The 15,578-nt window shown below is 34.9% G+C and overlaps 1 non-coding gene across 1 annotated transcript; it reads left to right on the plus strand.

The window, feature by feature from the left end:
• Positions 1–15,080: 15,080 nt before the first annotated feature.
• On the plus strand, positions 15,081–15,186 carry LOC123619633 (U6 spliceosomal RNA). The gene has a single exon (XR_006728314.1). It is a non-coding gene; the product is annotated as a U6 spliceosomal RNA (small nuclear RNA).
• The last annotated feature ends 392 nt before the right edge of the window (positions 15,187–15,578 follow it).

Below are 15,578 nucleotides of genomic sequence, written 5' to 3' on the forward strand. Positions count from 1 at the left end.
TTGTTCATTCTGCCAGGACTGCCCTTCCCTCTGGCCATTTGCACCTTGGATTCCTCTCATTTATCACTAAAATTCATCTTGGAGAAGAATTCCTGACTTGTCCACCCAAAGAAGGTCCCCCTGTTTAAGAACATAAACTCTGGGGTAAAATGGCCAAAGTTTAAGTCCCACTGACTCACTGGGAAACCTTGGGCAAGTTGTTTAATCTGTCAGCCTCTTAGTTTCTTCATCTACAAGATGAATATGCTAATAGAACTACTGTATGAGTGTTTATTAATTTACATAAAGGCTTAGAAATTCACTTACATTGCCTAAAACAGAGCACAGAATAATACATTTTTTGCAAACAGCACTTGACATAAGTACTCCATGATTACTATTTACCACCATATTCTATGTATGTGACTTATAATACTTCTCACAGCCTATCATTATTGGCTTTGATTATTATTGGCATTTACCACAGCCTATAGCTATTATTACCTCTTACTGAATTGGTCGAAAACTGGACAGATCATTTCCTTCTTTTTGTTTCTACTGGACGTGCCCAAATTCCATTCATAGTACCTATGTGACATGACAGCATTTCTCTCATCTGTTAGACCAGGACATCTTGCAGTCTCATGCATCACAAGACCCTTAGAAACATCTGTGCAATAAATGACTAAGCAAATGAACCCTAATATAAGGAAGAAACATTCTAATATAGGCCACTGTTCTAGCGACCTACTACTGAGTAGCAATATTATCACAAACATCAGTTTAAGGCATTACATATTTATTATCTCACAGTTTCTATGGGTCATGAGTTTAAGCACAGCTTATTTGGGTCATCTGCTTCAGGGTCTCATAAATCTGCAGTCAAGGTACCAGCAAGGGTGGTGGTCTCATCTGAGGCTCAAGGGGGAAAAGATCTGTTTCCAAGTTCATGTGACTGTTAGCAGAATGCAGCTCCTTGCAGGCTGTGATTCTTAGCTAAAGGCTGACCTCAGTCCCTTGTCACAGGACCCTCTCCATTTAGCAGCTTGGAGCACATCAACTTGCTTCTTCAGAGCCAACAAGGAATAAAAAATGTCTCAGCAAGTTGGACATTACAGTCTTATGTGGTATTGTCACGTACACATCATTGTATACATCCCTTTGTTTTTGCCATATTCTATTTTTTAGAAGCAAGTCACATACTGCACACACGCAGGAGGAGGGGATCTATACCAGGGTGTGAGCCTCAGGAGACAGGAATCATGGGATCACCCTGGAGACGTCTGTCACAGCCCAGCCTCTGAGAGAAAGGAGCAGCATGGGATGGAGGAGATGACCCTGGATTCTGAATAATTCAGAATATGAACCTAAGCCAGGCCGAAACAGAAACATCCAAAACCAAACAAGCCAAGAGTTTTTCTAGCTCATTATCTAGAGTTCACATCTGTACAGATAATCATGCTTAATTTAGATGCAAACAGTATACCATTTTCATTCCTTATTGTGATAGGGGAATCTTATTATTTAATCCCTGTTTCCTTCATAAAATTCTGTATTAGTCTATTTTATCTTTATATCGATATTTTATATTTATATTTACTATTCATAATTAGTTTATTATTTTAATTAAAAATAACTGTCTAATTCCTGGAGTGGAGCTATAAAGCAATTTCTTTTTGTCCTTTAATAAGTGAGTTTTTTAAAGAGAGCACAGACCAGGTTCATCTCTGACAGAAATAATTATTCGGCTGCTCCTTAATGGGTCCAAATAGGTGTAGTTCAGAAGTAGCTTGGCATTTTAGGGACAGACCACCCAGACAGAAGCAGCTCAGAATCCCTGGCAAACACGTAGGTACATACTATTCGCAATCACACCTTTCAAACGTCACTTTTGTGTCTAAATGCCAAGTGCTGTGTGATGATCAAGTTACAACGGATAGTTTTTATATGACAGTCCAGAACTTCTAACTAATTTGGGAGAGAATCGGATGATCAAATAAAGCAAACTTTTGTTAAAAAGAGGTGTTTTCTTAGGAGAGAGGATTTTAGATTCAGGACTTCTGAAAGGATATTTGTCTCCAGAAACCTCTTAGCAAGGCAAGCACTAGTCAAATATCCTTCCACCTATTACTAAAAATAGAAATAACACCAAGTAGTCACTATTGCCGCTCAGAGTGAGGCGGGAAGCCCCATAGAAAGACCGGCAGGACCCCCAAGCAGGGCCACTACTCTCGTGCCAGCACCGTCTAGTTCCCTGGCCCAGAGGCTCTATCTCACTTTTTGCCTCTGAAATGGCTTACTTATCCCTAAAATTCTACTGATTCCCTGAGCTCACTTCTGATTGGTTATTTTCTTCACTCCTGATTGGTTATTTCTCTCACTCCTGATTGGTCCATTCCCGTCACTCCTGATTGGTTATTTCTCTCACTCCTGATTGGTTATTTCTCTCACTCCTGATTGGTCTATTTCTACAAAGCTTGTTCCTGGTTGGTCAACTTCCGTTATACTTTATTTGTATATAATGTTGCGAAGTGTAAAACTGGCAGCCTATAAAAGCCTGTGTAAACCTACAGACAGGGTCCAGAGCTTGGAGTGTTAACTCCTCTGGGCCCGCTGGCATAATAAACTTGACTTCTCCAACTCTCTGAGTGCTGTTTGGTCTCTCGCCCAAATCCAGGTTGCTGTCACAACTGAGCTGTAACACCGATCTATAACACATTTTTCTGCAAGAAGAGTATATGCTAAGGATGAACAACACCAGATAAAGTGAGTGTATATATATTTATGTGTGTGTTTAATTGTCATTTAAAAGTCTTATTTCCATCCAGATATACCATGTTAAAATTAATGAACTCTTTCATGGTGTGTCACACCAACTTAAACATCCAAAGATTTCTTCACTTGGTTTCCTGGATATTGGAATGATATTTATGTTATAAAGAATGGTTGAAACAGAAGATATATAGTTGAAAATTCCCTGGATTTGACTCCTGATGCTTCCACTAACGAGTCTTCTGATTTTTTTTCAAACTCCTCCTCTGACAAGCAGAGAGGAAGGACTGAACTTGAAAAATCTCAAAGGCCATTTTCAGCTCTAAAAGGACACTGATCCATTTTATACCAAAAGTTATCTTACTCAAACATCATATTTTGAAATACGTGAATATTTATGAGACTTCAAAAGTTGTCCCACACATGCATTTTAAAACCTCCTTATTTGATGAATTCCATGACTCATACTTGCAGTAACAACATGGCAGAAAGAACTCTTTTTACTTATTTACTTACTTCTACTTTTTCCCAAGTAAATTTTCTTTCCCTGCTGCTGGGTAATTCTTCCAAATAAAGTATCTTAAATGGAGTCTTCCTTATAACCAGGAAGGTTTTCTAGCTCATTATCTAGAGTTCACATTTGCCATCAAATTCCATGCAGCATATTAGATATGGGATCATTATGTTTTATTTTCCTCCCCTCAAGGCCATTTCAGTGTAATTTAGCAGAGAATATCCAGCAATGCCCATGTGAGTAGGTGTTTTCTTGGCATCTTCACTGTGGAATAAAAAAATTGTGGGGGCACACAACAGCAATCTTAGGAATAAAGGTGCACAAAAGACTTATCATTAATGTATTGAAAAAACATTCTATTTCATCCCCTTAAAAAAAGAAAACAGTCTTTTTTAAAATGTACTTGTCATCTGCTTCAGAACCCAAAGCCAAACAGCAGAACTTGACATAAAGCCAGGGAAAATTAGTCCTACTAATTGAATGGCCTTTGACTTGCAGAAGAAGAGCATCGCTGGATGCTCAGTTTATAAATGAGAAAACTACATGTACAACCTGTGAAGAGACACAGGCTGTTTTCTTCCTCATCTAAGGTTACTTTGTGCATTCCTAAACAAAAGAAACCACTAACTGATACACAGTAAAATTTCTCTTGCTCCAGATAAATTATATGACTAACAAGTGAGGCTTAAAAATACTGAAATGCTCATGGTCTACTCTCAAGATAGACACTGAAGATTAATTTATTTTGAGAAAATGAGTCCCGTTTAACTTAGGAACTTAAAATTCACAGGGTCTAAATAAAATATAGATAGGTCAATACTGATAATATGCATTTATAATTAGGGTGATCAGATATCTCACTTTACACCTGCTGCTGCTTAGAGCACCTCTTTCAACCCCAAATGTGCCCAAATGTTTGACTGCTAAAATACATGGTCAGCCTGTTGTTTATAGACGCCAAGGTTTTACACGATAGTAGCCAACAAAGGTTAAAAAACATTCTTAGGCATTGATTAGATTGTATTTGTTTTCATGAGCTACTTCATAATTTTTCCAATTGTCAACCTTCATATACACTAGCACAGAATGTCAAAATTATTCATCCAGGTATCTTATGGGGAGAATCTACTCGTGTATATGGAAATGGAAGATTACAACAGTGGGTCCAACCAGTGATCTTCCTGGCCCAGGACTGTTGCCATCATGGATGCTGAGGCAAATGTTGCAAACTGGCAGCCTGTGAGCTGAAAAAAATCCCATAGACATTTTTTTTGTGGAACTTGGAATGTTTTTAAATTGGCAGATTTCCTATCAAATACATACAGAGGTTCAGCTCTTCTTGAAAAAGCTTGAAAAGTATCTGACAATACTGACCCCAAACTCCCACAGGGCAATGATAGGCAGAACCTAGACAGCAGCTTCCACTTGTGGACAAGGTGCTCTGTGCCATTGGACATCCCACATCATTGTCCTACACCCAAGCTTCTCTGCTCATTATGTAACTTCCTGGCTCCCAGAGGCCATTGAATTTGCTACTTCAAGGTAAGGAAATGAGAGTAGCAGTTGCCACGATGTTTCCTTCACACCCTAAAGCTATTCCCCTATTTCTTTCTATTTTACCAGGCTTTAGACCTTTCAGTGGCATGTCTTCCTTTTATTGTTAATTTTTTTTCCTCTAAAGGGTAGTATTCTATGGGCCTTCATCCTAAACCATTTGACTCTTCTTACCTTCCTTGGACAAATCTAATGATACCTATGGCCTCAATTTTTTGTGAATATATCATATATATGTATGTATGTATATATCCCAGACTTCTGACCCCCAGGCCAATATACCGAACTATACAGGTGACATTTCCATTGCAATATACTATGGATACCACTAACTAAGTAGGTCCAAAAACTTATTCATTATCCTTTTTACAAAATCTGCTGGTTTACTTACAGTCCCCACGTTAGTGACTACGTTACCATCTACCTGAGATGAATTCCTGAGTCCTCAATTTTACTTCACTTCTGTTTTGTTCAATATACATCCATATCTCTATTTGGCCACTCCTACCCATGCCTATTTCTGTTTTCTTAGTCAATATCCTTATTACTTTATTGGATCCCTGAAATAGGATTTTACTTAGTTGTTTTCCCATGTGGTCTCTCTAATCCAGCCTTGACATGACACCAGATTGATTTTTTTTCAAACCACAGATATGATTATTTTGTTCCTTATATTTTGATTGATTGAATTCAGAATAAAACTCACCTTCTCAGGCTAAACACAAAAAGTCATTCACAACTTAGTACTATTCAGCCTCAATGCCTATCACTCTTCTATCCTGCCATATAAAATATTTCCCTGGAACAATTATGCCAGTCTATGCTTTTGACAGTGATGTAGACTCTTCCTTTTTCTAATAAAGGCAATTGTTACTCTTGAAGCCTCAGCTCAAGCAGTGCCTCCAGGAAGCCCTGCCTTCTTGTGTATTTTGAGGATAGGTTTCTCATCCTATATATATCTCTCCATCATAGTGCATATCATTATCATTGTATACTCTTTTTTTTTTTTGCTTGTTTACTTATATGACTTCCAATGGGACTCTCAAAATCTTAAAAGAATGGTACCTTATTTATATTTGCATTTTAAAATATTTACTACAGTGCTTGGCACAGAGTAAGAACTCAATATAAATATTTTGTATGCTTGATGAATAGGGACTTTAATATTAAATGTTGAGTTCAATGGTCTTTGAAATTGATGAAACTTAATTGATCATGTTATCTAATTAAGGCAACCAACCCATTCTCTGAAAATATTAGTCTATTGAGAGTTCCCTTTTTAAAACAATTTCCTAAAATTACTTCTTTTAAATTTTAGGAGTGGGAATGGTGCCTTTACTCATATAATAATATGTCAATGATGTGTATGGGCCCATGTACATAACAAGTGATCTTACAAAGATAAATTGTATGTCCATTCTCAGTTTTTATTTTTGCTGACTGAATGGTGCTAACTAGTTTAAGTTCACCTGTGCAAGTTGATCTCTCTAAGGTCATGCTAGGTTCTCAATTCTGGTTTTTGAGTAGTTATGACACCTGCAAACTTGGATTATATACTTAATGTAGCTCCAATTTGACTCAGCCAGAAACTTTAAGGAATTTGCATTCTTCTCCTTAAATTAAGGTTCTTATTACAGTTTTCCTTTAACCCTGTAATACTTACAGCCAAACATTTGTTGTCTTGTGTTCCTTTATATATTTAGATGAGTACTGTACCCTAAGTAGGCATCTTTCTGGCAATAAAACTGGTAATTAACAAACATCAGATCTCACAGCAGCCTTGGTGAACAAGTATGTGGGTGGAGAGAGTGAAAGATGAAAGGGTATTAAGAGTTTTATCAAAATTTTCTGTCTATCCTTCAAATTTATGCTATTTACAAGGTTTTCAAAATGACATGAAATGAGCATCTCTTAATCCAAACCTTGTGTTGTAGTCTGACTAATGCCCCTCTGATGATGTCCACATCCTAACCCCTAGAAACTACAAATACGTTATTTACATGGCAAAAGAAACTTTGCAGGTGTGATTAAGCTAAGGATGCTGATACAGAAAGGTTATCTTGGATTATCCAGGTAGGCCCACTATAATTATAGGGATCTTTATAAGAAGGAGGCAGGAGGATCAGAAAGAGTAAGGGCAATGTGATAATGGAAGCAAATATGTGAGTGATATATTTTGAACATGGAGGAAGGGGCCATAAGCCAAGGAATGCAAATGACCTCTAGAATCTGGAAAAGGTCAGAAAACGGAGTCTCCCCTAGAGCTTCCAGAAGGATCCAGCCTGCAGACACCTTTCTTTATTCCAGTGAAATGGATTCCAGACTTCTGGCCTCCAAAATTTAAGAGAAATAAATTTGTGTTGCTTTAAGCCACTAGGTTTATGCTAATTTTACAGCAACAATAAACAATTAATGTATCTTATTTTTCCTTAAAAAGTATGTGGAAATAAAACTTGTGTATCTTTTAACTTAATATAAAATTTATAAATAAGTGACTTGGAATGATACCATAATCTTATTTTTAATTAAAATTTGAACATGAACTCTGAATGAAAACCATGTTATAACAAAGGGAGAAACTTCAAAGCAATATCACGTAGGACATATATTTTGTAGTTAAAATAACAGTGCTCCATACCTGGCTGTACTGCTTACTCACTGAATAACACTGTGCCTTCTGTAAGCCTCAATCTCCCTACCTGTAAAATTAAAACATTAGCTACCTCTAATAATGTTGCAAGAATTAAATTATAATAATGGCAAACTTAAACATAAGTAGTAATGTTTATCTGTCAAGGGTTGTTCTGAGCACTTTTGATCTCTGAACTCAATATTCACAAAAACTTTATCAAGTAGGGACTATTATCATTCTCACTTTACAGAGAAGGAAATTGAGATGTTCAGTAACCCTTGCAAGGTCACACAACTACTAAGCGGCCAACAGAGGATTCTAAACCAGTCTGGGGCCATATTCCATGCTATTAACTGATGCATTAAACTTGGGCCAGTGCCCATAGAAAGGGCATAACTAGCTACATCATTGTTAAATTCCTTATGTCTGAACTTATGTTCTTTATCTTTTCTACCTGAACCCACTTTAAGGAAACTATTTTCAGAATTACAGAGAACTTTAAATAACCCCTGCTAGGTTGATCTCTGAGGTTCTTCCAGGCTCAGTAAGCCTCTAAAATAGTCACTGTTGGCTCTCAAAGATACTGGGTGGTCAAAGATCCCAATCCAAGATTAACTGACCACTTCTAACCCTTCCAAACCAACAAATCAATAATTAAACCACCCAGAAGAAACAGTTTAAAAAAACTTAATTTGAAATATCATTGTTTCAAGGGATAAAAGTGATTGCCATTGGATAAAAGACTTGGTCATGAATTAATTCTATCTTGTCCTTTCTGGAAATGTGTTTATTAGAACACAAGTCAAAGGTTTCACTTCAGTACAAGACGTAGAAGGAAAAATACAGCCACCCCTAAAAAGGTCTTAATGGGATTTTTAGCACTTTATTTTTATCTTCAAAGGAACTGTGAGAATATTTCTAAAGAAAACATAAAATGTTTCCCAGTCTACCCAAAGCATTTGCATTTTCAGAGTGGCACTTTATTTAGCCCAACTGCGTTCGTATTAATTTTCAGTGCTGTGAAAAGCATGTCAGTGTGTATTAACACCTGATCTATAAAGGGAACGCTGAGGCCTTCCTCAAAGTGTTAGTCACTGCACCTTGGGAATGCTGTTTGTGCTTTGCTGTTGGCTTCAATGCGGAAGTATGCACATGCTTTGATTCTTAATGAAACATGCTTACGATCAGATTCATCACCAAGAGCCCTGAAGCTTCAATTTTTCCCAAACTCGGAAGGATTTTTCCAGACATCTTCTGTTTTTAAATACTGCTTCTCAAATAGAATGTTGGAAAGAGAATTAATAATATGAAGGACAGAGGTCTTTCTTACAGGGTTTTGTGCATTTAGCACCCTCATCAAGACCTTCAAATCTGGTATTCCCTTAGGTTTCACAAATCGGAACTTAAAACTTCAGTTGTTTGTTCGTCTCTCTCACTTTCTAGGTTGTAAGTTATTGGTAAATATGGTACTATATTCATCTTTGTAACCCAAGCTCTAAGAATAGATGATTGTACCATAAAAGTCATTCAACAACATTACGTGAAAAAGAAAAAAAAAACCCAGGAATCAAAGAACTCTTCCTTCCTTAGGTAGCTGCTATCTATGAGATATTGATTTATATGTTCCCTGATTACATAAATGTTCAGCTCTTTCCAGTCCAAAATATATTTACAAGCTTTCCTTGACAGTGACAACTTTTTGGTTTACCCAGTACTGTTTCTTTTTCCTTTCATTATTAAATTCCTGAAAAGGGTATTCCCTATACTTTTTTTTTTCAGGTGTACAATTTGATTAATTTTGATAGAGGTATATGCCTATGAAACTACCACTACAATCAAGATACCTAACATTTCCATCACTCCCCAAGAGGTGCAAATTTTGAACTCCCAATTTATCCCTTCCCACCCCCTTACCCTCTGGTAACCATAAGTTTATTTTCATTGTAGATAAAAGATTCCACTTCCTGAGAGCTTTTCTCCAAGCAAATTTAGTCTTACATTAAACACAGTCATAAGTAATTGGTTCACATGCAATGTGGATTGGCCAAAACTCATGGTATCTAACAATGCTCAAATGCTGTCCCTTTCTCAGGGGTTTCTACTTCAATAAATAGCCAAGTTGGCACCAAATATACCTGGCTTTATAAGCAGCCAATTCATAGGCTGGCTGGGGATTTCTAAAATGGTTGAGAACTAAAGTTCCACTTAAGTCAAGAGAGCTAAGTGAACTAACTAAAACTTTCATCAGTGGTTGATAGAAATACTAAGAAAAATAAAAGGAGACAGTAGGTGATGGGTCAAATTGGGTCCAAGCTCTTTGCTGGATTTCTGTGGAAAAGAAGGTGATGAAATAGCCTAGCCCCCAGAATTGTTCTGCATCCTAAATGACTTACTAGTTCCCAGGCCACTTTCTAGTCTTTTATTGCACAATTGTTGCTAGATTCCCTGAGGCATGATCACCCGGGAGACATTTCTGCCTTTGTTATTTCCACACGCACATGATAAAAAATCCTCTAGAAGTGTAGGTATAACAAGTGTTTCAGTTCCTTGAACTAAAGGAATCTGACACAGACAAACAGACATGTACAAATACACACACACACACTCACATGTTTATATATTCACCCCCACCCCCACACCATACCTTATTTTCTAAAGAAGAACAAGTAGAAAATGTCCAAATAGCACATCAGAAGGCAGGAAAACAGCAACAACCAAAAAAGAGACAACGATTAAAAAGCTGTCATCAGGAAATACTAAATGTAAAGAACACACTTCCTGTTTTATAACAGTTGACATTTACAACCACAATTTTAAATCACCAAGGAAAAGTGTAATTTACGGTCATCGACTTGGTTACAAAGTAAGGGAGAGGTATGCGTGTAACATTTAAGCTGGAATGCCAGTAAACTGTCATACAATTAAGAATGCTTCACTACTTAAAATAATAAAAGTCACATAATTTTAGAATATTTCCCAAATTTTCAAAAAAAAAAAAAAGAGGTTTTATTTATTCAATCTTCCCTCAGAGATTATATTATCATTTTGGATTTTTACTGATCTCCTGTGTAGTTGTCCAGCAGGCCCTATTTATATCTTGTCTCTATGAAATAGATTTTGAGCTCTCTGGACAGGAACTAATATATATGTTTGCATCATTCCTCTTGAGGAGAAAGTATAGAAATATTTATTTTTCAATAGTCTCTTACAGAGATATAAAAGCATAAAATCCTTCTTTCACATTCTTTTACAGCACACAACTCTGAAATAAACTCCAGCTCGAATATAACAGAGAATACTTTTTAATCATTAGATTAAGCCTGTTCATTGTCAGTGACATGAGGATGAGATTTGGGAAATAGAATATCATTAAGTCAATGATTTAGATGAGGGATAATAATTTGCATTTGTGGTGCAGAGCACATTTCATTCAAGAAGAGGATGAGTAACTAGATTTGTTTCCCTTCCCCATAAATTACTAGAATTCAAGTGGCATAGTAATTATGAGTGGACTGATTGCTTTCCATGTTTGCAGCCTTGATTTTCATAGCTACTTACAGCATTTAATCTAGCATTTATGCAAGCTCCCCAACTTGGGTTTCAATGATACTTCCCATGTTTTGAAAAATCCAACTTTAAGTCAGTTGTACAGTAAAATATTTGGTCCTAAGTATCACCTAGGTGTTTTGTTTATGTACTTTTGGCTGGGCTTTTGAGGGCCTAAGTTTTTAAATAATATAATTTATGAGATAATCTTCTCTCTACATCCTCAGTACAGTAAGGAATGAGTGAAATTAAAATATTAAAACAGACAAGAATTGGGTTATCAATGTTCAGACACCCCTTCTGTAATCCAAAAACATTTTCCAAAAGCAATCTAGAGCATCTCTAAATTCTGAACTGAAATCAAATGGCTGGATTTTCTAAGGTGACTTGAATGTTGAACAAATACCTGTGGAACCTCTGCCATAGTTTCTCCCCTGTATATTTTATCAAAATTTCGCTTTGCGTGCCAAAAATTGTAAAAGCGTTTGGATTTGGGTCCTCTGGGGTTAGTTAGATGGCATTGTAAAACATATTTGCAAAAGTGGCATAAATTAAGTTTCATCAGCAAAAGGAGGTAATCAACTCATGATGCTCTTGTTTCTAAAATTATTTATTAGCTTCCAGAAAAAAAAGAAAAATTTGTTTAAATTTCCACTTTAGTTTCCAGTGGACTCCCTTTGTTATTATGTTTCTTACACATATAACACATAGTATGATTAAAAATTACATTAATATCAAAGCTATTGTTTTACTAAAATAGAGCTTTGTGACATGGACATCGGTCATTATTTTCTTCTCTCTGTCTAAATATACTATAAGTAATTGACACCTTTTATAGAAACACTATTTTTCTCTCTGAAGTCTGAGATAGCAATTTTCAAATAGCTCTGAGATCTGCAGATCTCAGATAACTGCTGCTATCAGTTAAAATCATGATTGGAATACATCTAATGGAGGACTATACTTGAATAAAATAATCATTACAAGAGAATCTATTCTCTTAACTTCACCAAAAAATGCAAAATTTACATTTTCCCATTTTTTAATGTTTGATAAGAAAAGAGAAATACATGAGTCCAAGAGGAAAATCTTTTGAAAATAAAATTTGTACCCATAGGACAATAATTTGAATTAAGTAGGATTAACGTTATCAAAAGGTGATGTTTAAATGTTAGTTTTAAAATATGATAGAAAGATCATGCTGTATCAGCTCTGAGAAATTATCCAGAACAAAAATAAGAAGAAATAGAATTGTAATTTCATCTTTAGTGAAACTAAAACAAATTTGTAATTCCCAATATATGAAAAAAGGTTGCAAATGCAGTGAAGATCAAACAGGTAAGAAAACTGTACCTGTAGCTGCAGATTTCAGGGGAATAAAAAGGCATCAGAATATAATTCTCCAAAGTAGATGACACACCATGAGGGGACAAAACTAATGACTACTTGTTTCATACAACAGGAATGAAATTTACCAGTCAGCAGTGGAAACCTCACAAGAGCCAACTTGATATGAAACTAAAGCAAGAGCTGAAAGAAAACTCAAAACTACTCTCTCTATTTGCCCAAAACAGTGTCAATAAAGTGGAGCATAGATACTCATGAGCACAGCTGAGAGTATCTTTGGGCTGAGGGAATAATAACTCTATTCATTATCTTATAGTAACTTATAATGAAAAAGAATATGAACAGGAATATATGTATGCATATGTATGACTGAAACATCATGCTGTGCACCAGAAATTGACACATTGTAAACTGACTATACTTCAATTACAAATAAAAATAGATAGCTAGATAAATGAAAAAATAAAAATCTGACCAAAATTGAAAAAAAGGAAAAAAAAAAAGAACTCACTAACAGTCAATGCCCTGTCTTAGGGAAGTTAGGTTTAAATACTTCCTAGCACAGAATATAGTCTTGGCTTTGAAGTAACACAAAAGCCAGTCCTATGCTATCTATAAGAGAGACATCTAAAACAAAGTAACTCAAAGTGACAAAAATAAAAAACATATCTAGAAAATGTAAACCAAAAAACAAGCTTGGGTTATCATTAATATCATTCAAATTTGAGTTCAAGGTAAACAGTAATAAACAAGTAAAAGAAGAGTTCTATAAAATGAGAAAAAGTATAATCTCTAATAAATAGTGCAGAATATTTATTAACCAAATAACATACACTCAAAATACATAAAATAAAAACTCAAGAAGTACAAGAAAAGTGGGCAAAAGTACATTAGAAGTAGGAGCATTTAATTTACTTCACTGTCTTTGAGAGAAATCAGTGAGATAACATATAGGTTAAAAATTATGTGATTGAAATTGATACATTACAAACTGACTATATTTCAATAAGAAAAAAATACATGATCAGCAAGGTCCTACTGTATAGCACAGGGAACTATATTCAATAACTTGTAATGGCCTATAATAAAAAAGAATATGAAAAGGAAAAAAAATAATAAAAATAATAAAAAAAGAATATGAAAAGGAATATATCTAATACATATATATGTATAAATGGATCACTATGCTGTACACCATAAATTAACTCAACATTGTAAACTGACTATAGTTTAGTTTAAAAAGTTCATGATCAATTACAAACTTCACATGCAGATGTGAAAAATGTATGTGACCTTAAAATAAAGGCCTCATTTTTAAATGTTCACAGAATATTACACACACCTAAAATTTGCTTATATATTAGTAATTTAAAAACCTTCAAAAATTCCAAAAGTTTTGAAATAGTACTAAAACATTTATGCTAAGTGAAATAAGTCAGATTGAGAAAGACAAATATTGTATGACTTTACTCATATAAGGAATCTTAAGCCAAAATATGTGGAAAATAAGACAAAATAAGACAAAATCTTTAAACAAACAAACAAACAAAAAAGCAGAAATAGGCTCATAGATATAGAGAACAAATGGGTGACTGCCAGAGGGGAGGTGGGTGGAGACCTGGGCAAAACAGGTGAAGGGGATTAAGAGGTACAAACTTCCAATTATAAAATAAACAAGTCGTGAGGATATAATGTACAGCATAGGGAACACAGTCAGTAATACTGCAATAACTTTGTATGGTGACAGATGGTAACTAGACTTACTGGGATGATTATTTGGTAGTGTATAAAAATCTCAAATTAATATGTTGTACACTTGAAACTAATATAAGGTAAGTCAAATATACCTCGATAAAAATAAACTTATAAAAACTCCTCATCAACCATGAAACTACAAAACAAACAATAATAATAAAAAAATACGACCTTGACATTTTATTGCTATTTCTTGAACAACTCTTTGGTTACAGAGAAGGTAAAATTAAAATTATGACGTGTTTCAAAATAACTATAATGAAATAATAGATACCAAACTATATGGGTTCTAGCTAAAGAGGTGCTCAAAGAAAAGTTACAGTGTTAAATTTACATTTATAAACAGCATAGGGTAAAAATAAAATAATCATCCAACTCAGGATGGTACAAACAAAAAAACATAATAAAACTAAGAAAACAAGGTGAAAGCATTAACAGTAAAAATTAGTAAATCAAGAACAGAAAATATATCTAACAATTTTTCTTAAAAAATATTTTGCCTAACCTAGTCAAATTAAGCAAATACAAATGTATAAAATAAGTAATGGGAAAAACCCACAAATGCAATGGAAATTAAGGGAGTCATAAGGGGACAAATTTATAAACTTCATATAAATTGACTCTAAAATAGATAACTATCGAGGGAAAAATAATTACCAAAACTGACTCTGTACTTAATTCCATGGGAAAATTTAACTGTCAAAGAGCAACATTACCTCCAACACACCCCCTCACACCAGGGCTAAACAGTTACACAGATTTCTACCAATTATTGAAAGGACAATTAATTCCAAAGCCGCTTCCAGAGCACGGAAAAAGAAGTCACACATTTTCCGTTTTGTATTTATAAAGCTAAAAAACATTAATATCAAAAGCACAAGAAAAATAACTACAAGGAAATTTCATCTATGAATGTCAACATAAAACCTTGAATAAAATACTGACAAACAGAGTCCAAGAGAACATTAGAAAGTTAATATAGTGTCACTTTGGCCACACATGTACTAAAATGGGAGACACACAGAGAAGATTAGCATGGCCCTCACACAAAGACGACATGCAAATTCATGAAACAGTCCATATTTTTCATTTACAAAGGAACTCCCATAAGGCAGATCCTTCAACATAAACCCTTCAGGCCAAGGTGATGTCATGTAATAATGCATTCAAAGTGCTGAAAGAAAATAACTACCAACTAAGAATACTTTACCAGAAAAGTTGTTTTTCAGAAATGAAGGATAGATAAAGACTTTCTCAGGCAAACAAAAGCTGAGAGAATTCAACACTGGACCTGCCTTACAAGAAATGCTAAAAGGAGTTCTTCAAGTTGAAACGAAAGGACCCTAATTAGTGTCATGAAAACATGTGAAAATATTAAATGCACTGGTAAAGGTAAGTATATAGTCAATGAAGAAAAGTCTAATACTGTAATATGGTGGTGTGTTAGTCACTTAACTCTAGCATAAAGGTTAAAGGATA

The sequence above is a fragment of the Camelus bactrianus genome, chromosome 10 (assembly GCF_048773025.1).
Source record: "Camelus bactrianus isolate YW-2024 breed Bactrian camel chromosome 10, ASM4877302v1, whole genome shotgun sequence".
NCBI classification, from domain to species: Eukaryota; Metazoa; Chordata; class Mammalia; order Artiodactyla; family Camelidae; genus Camelus; species Camelus bactrianus.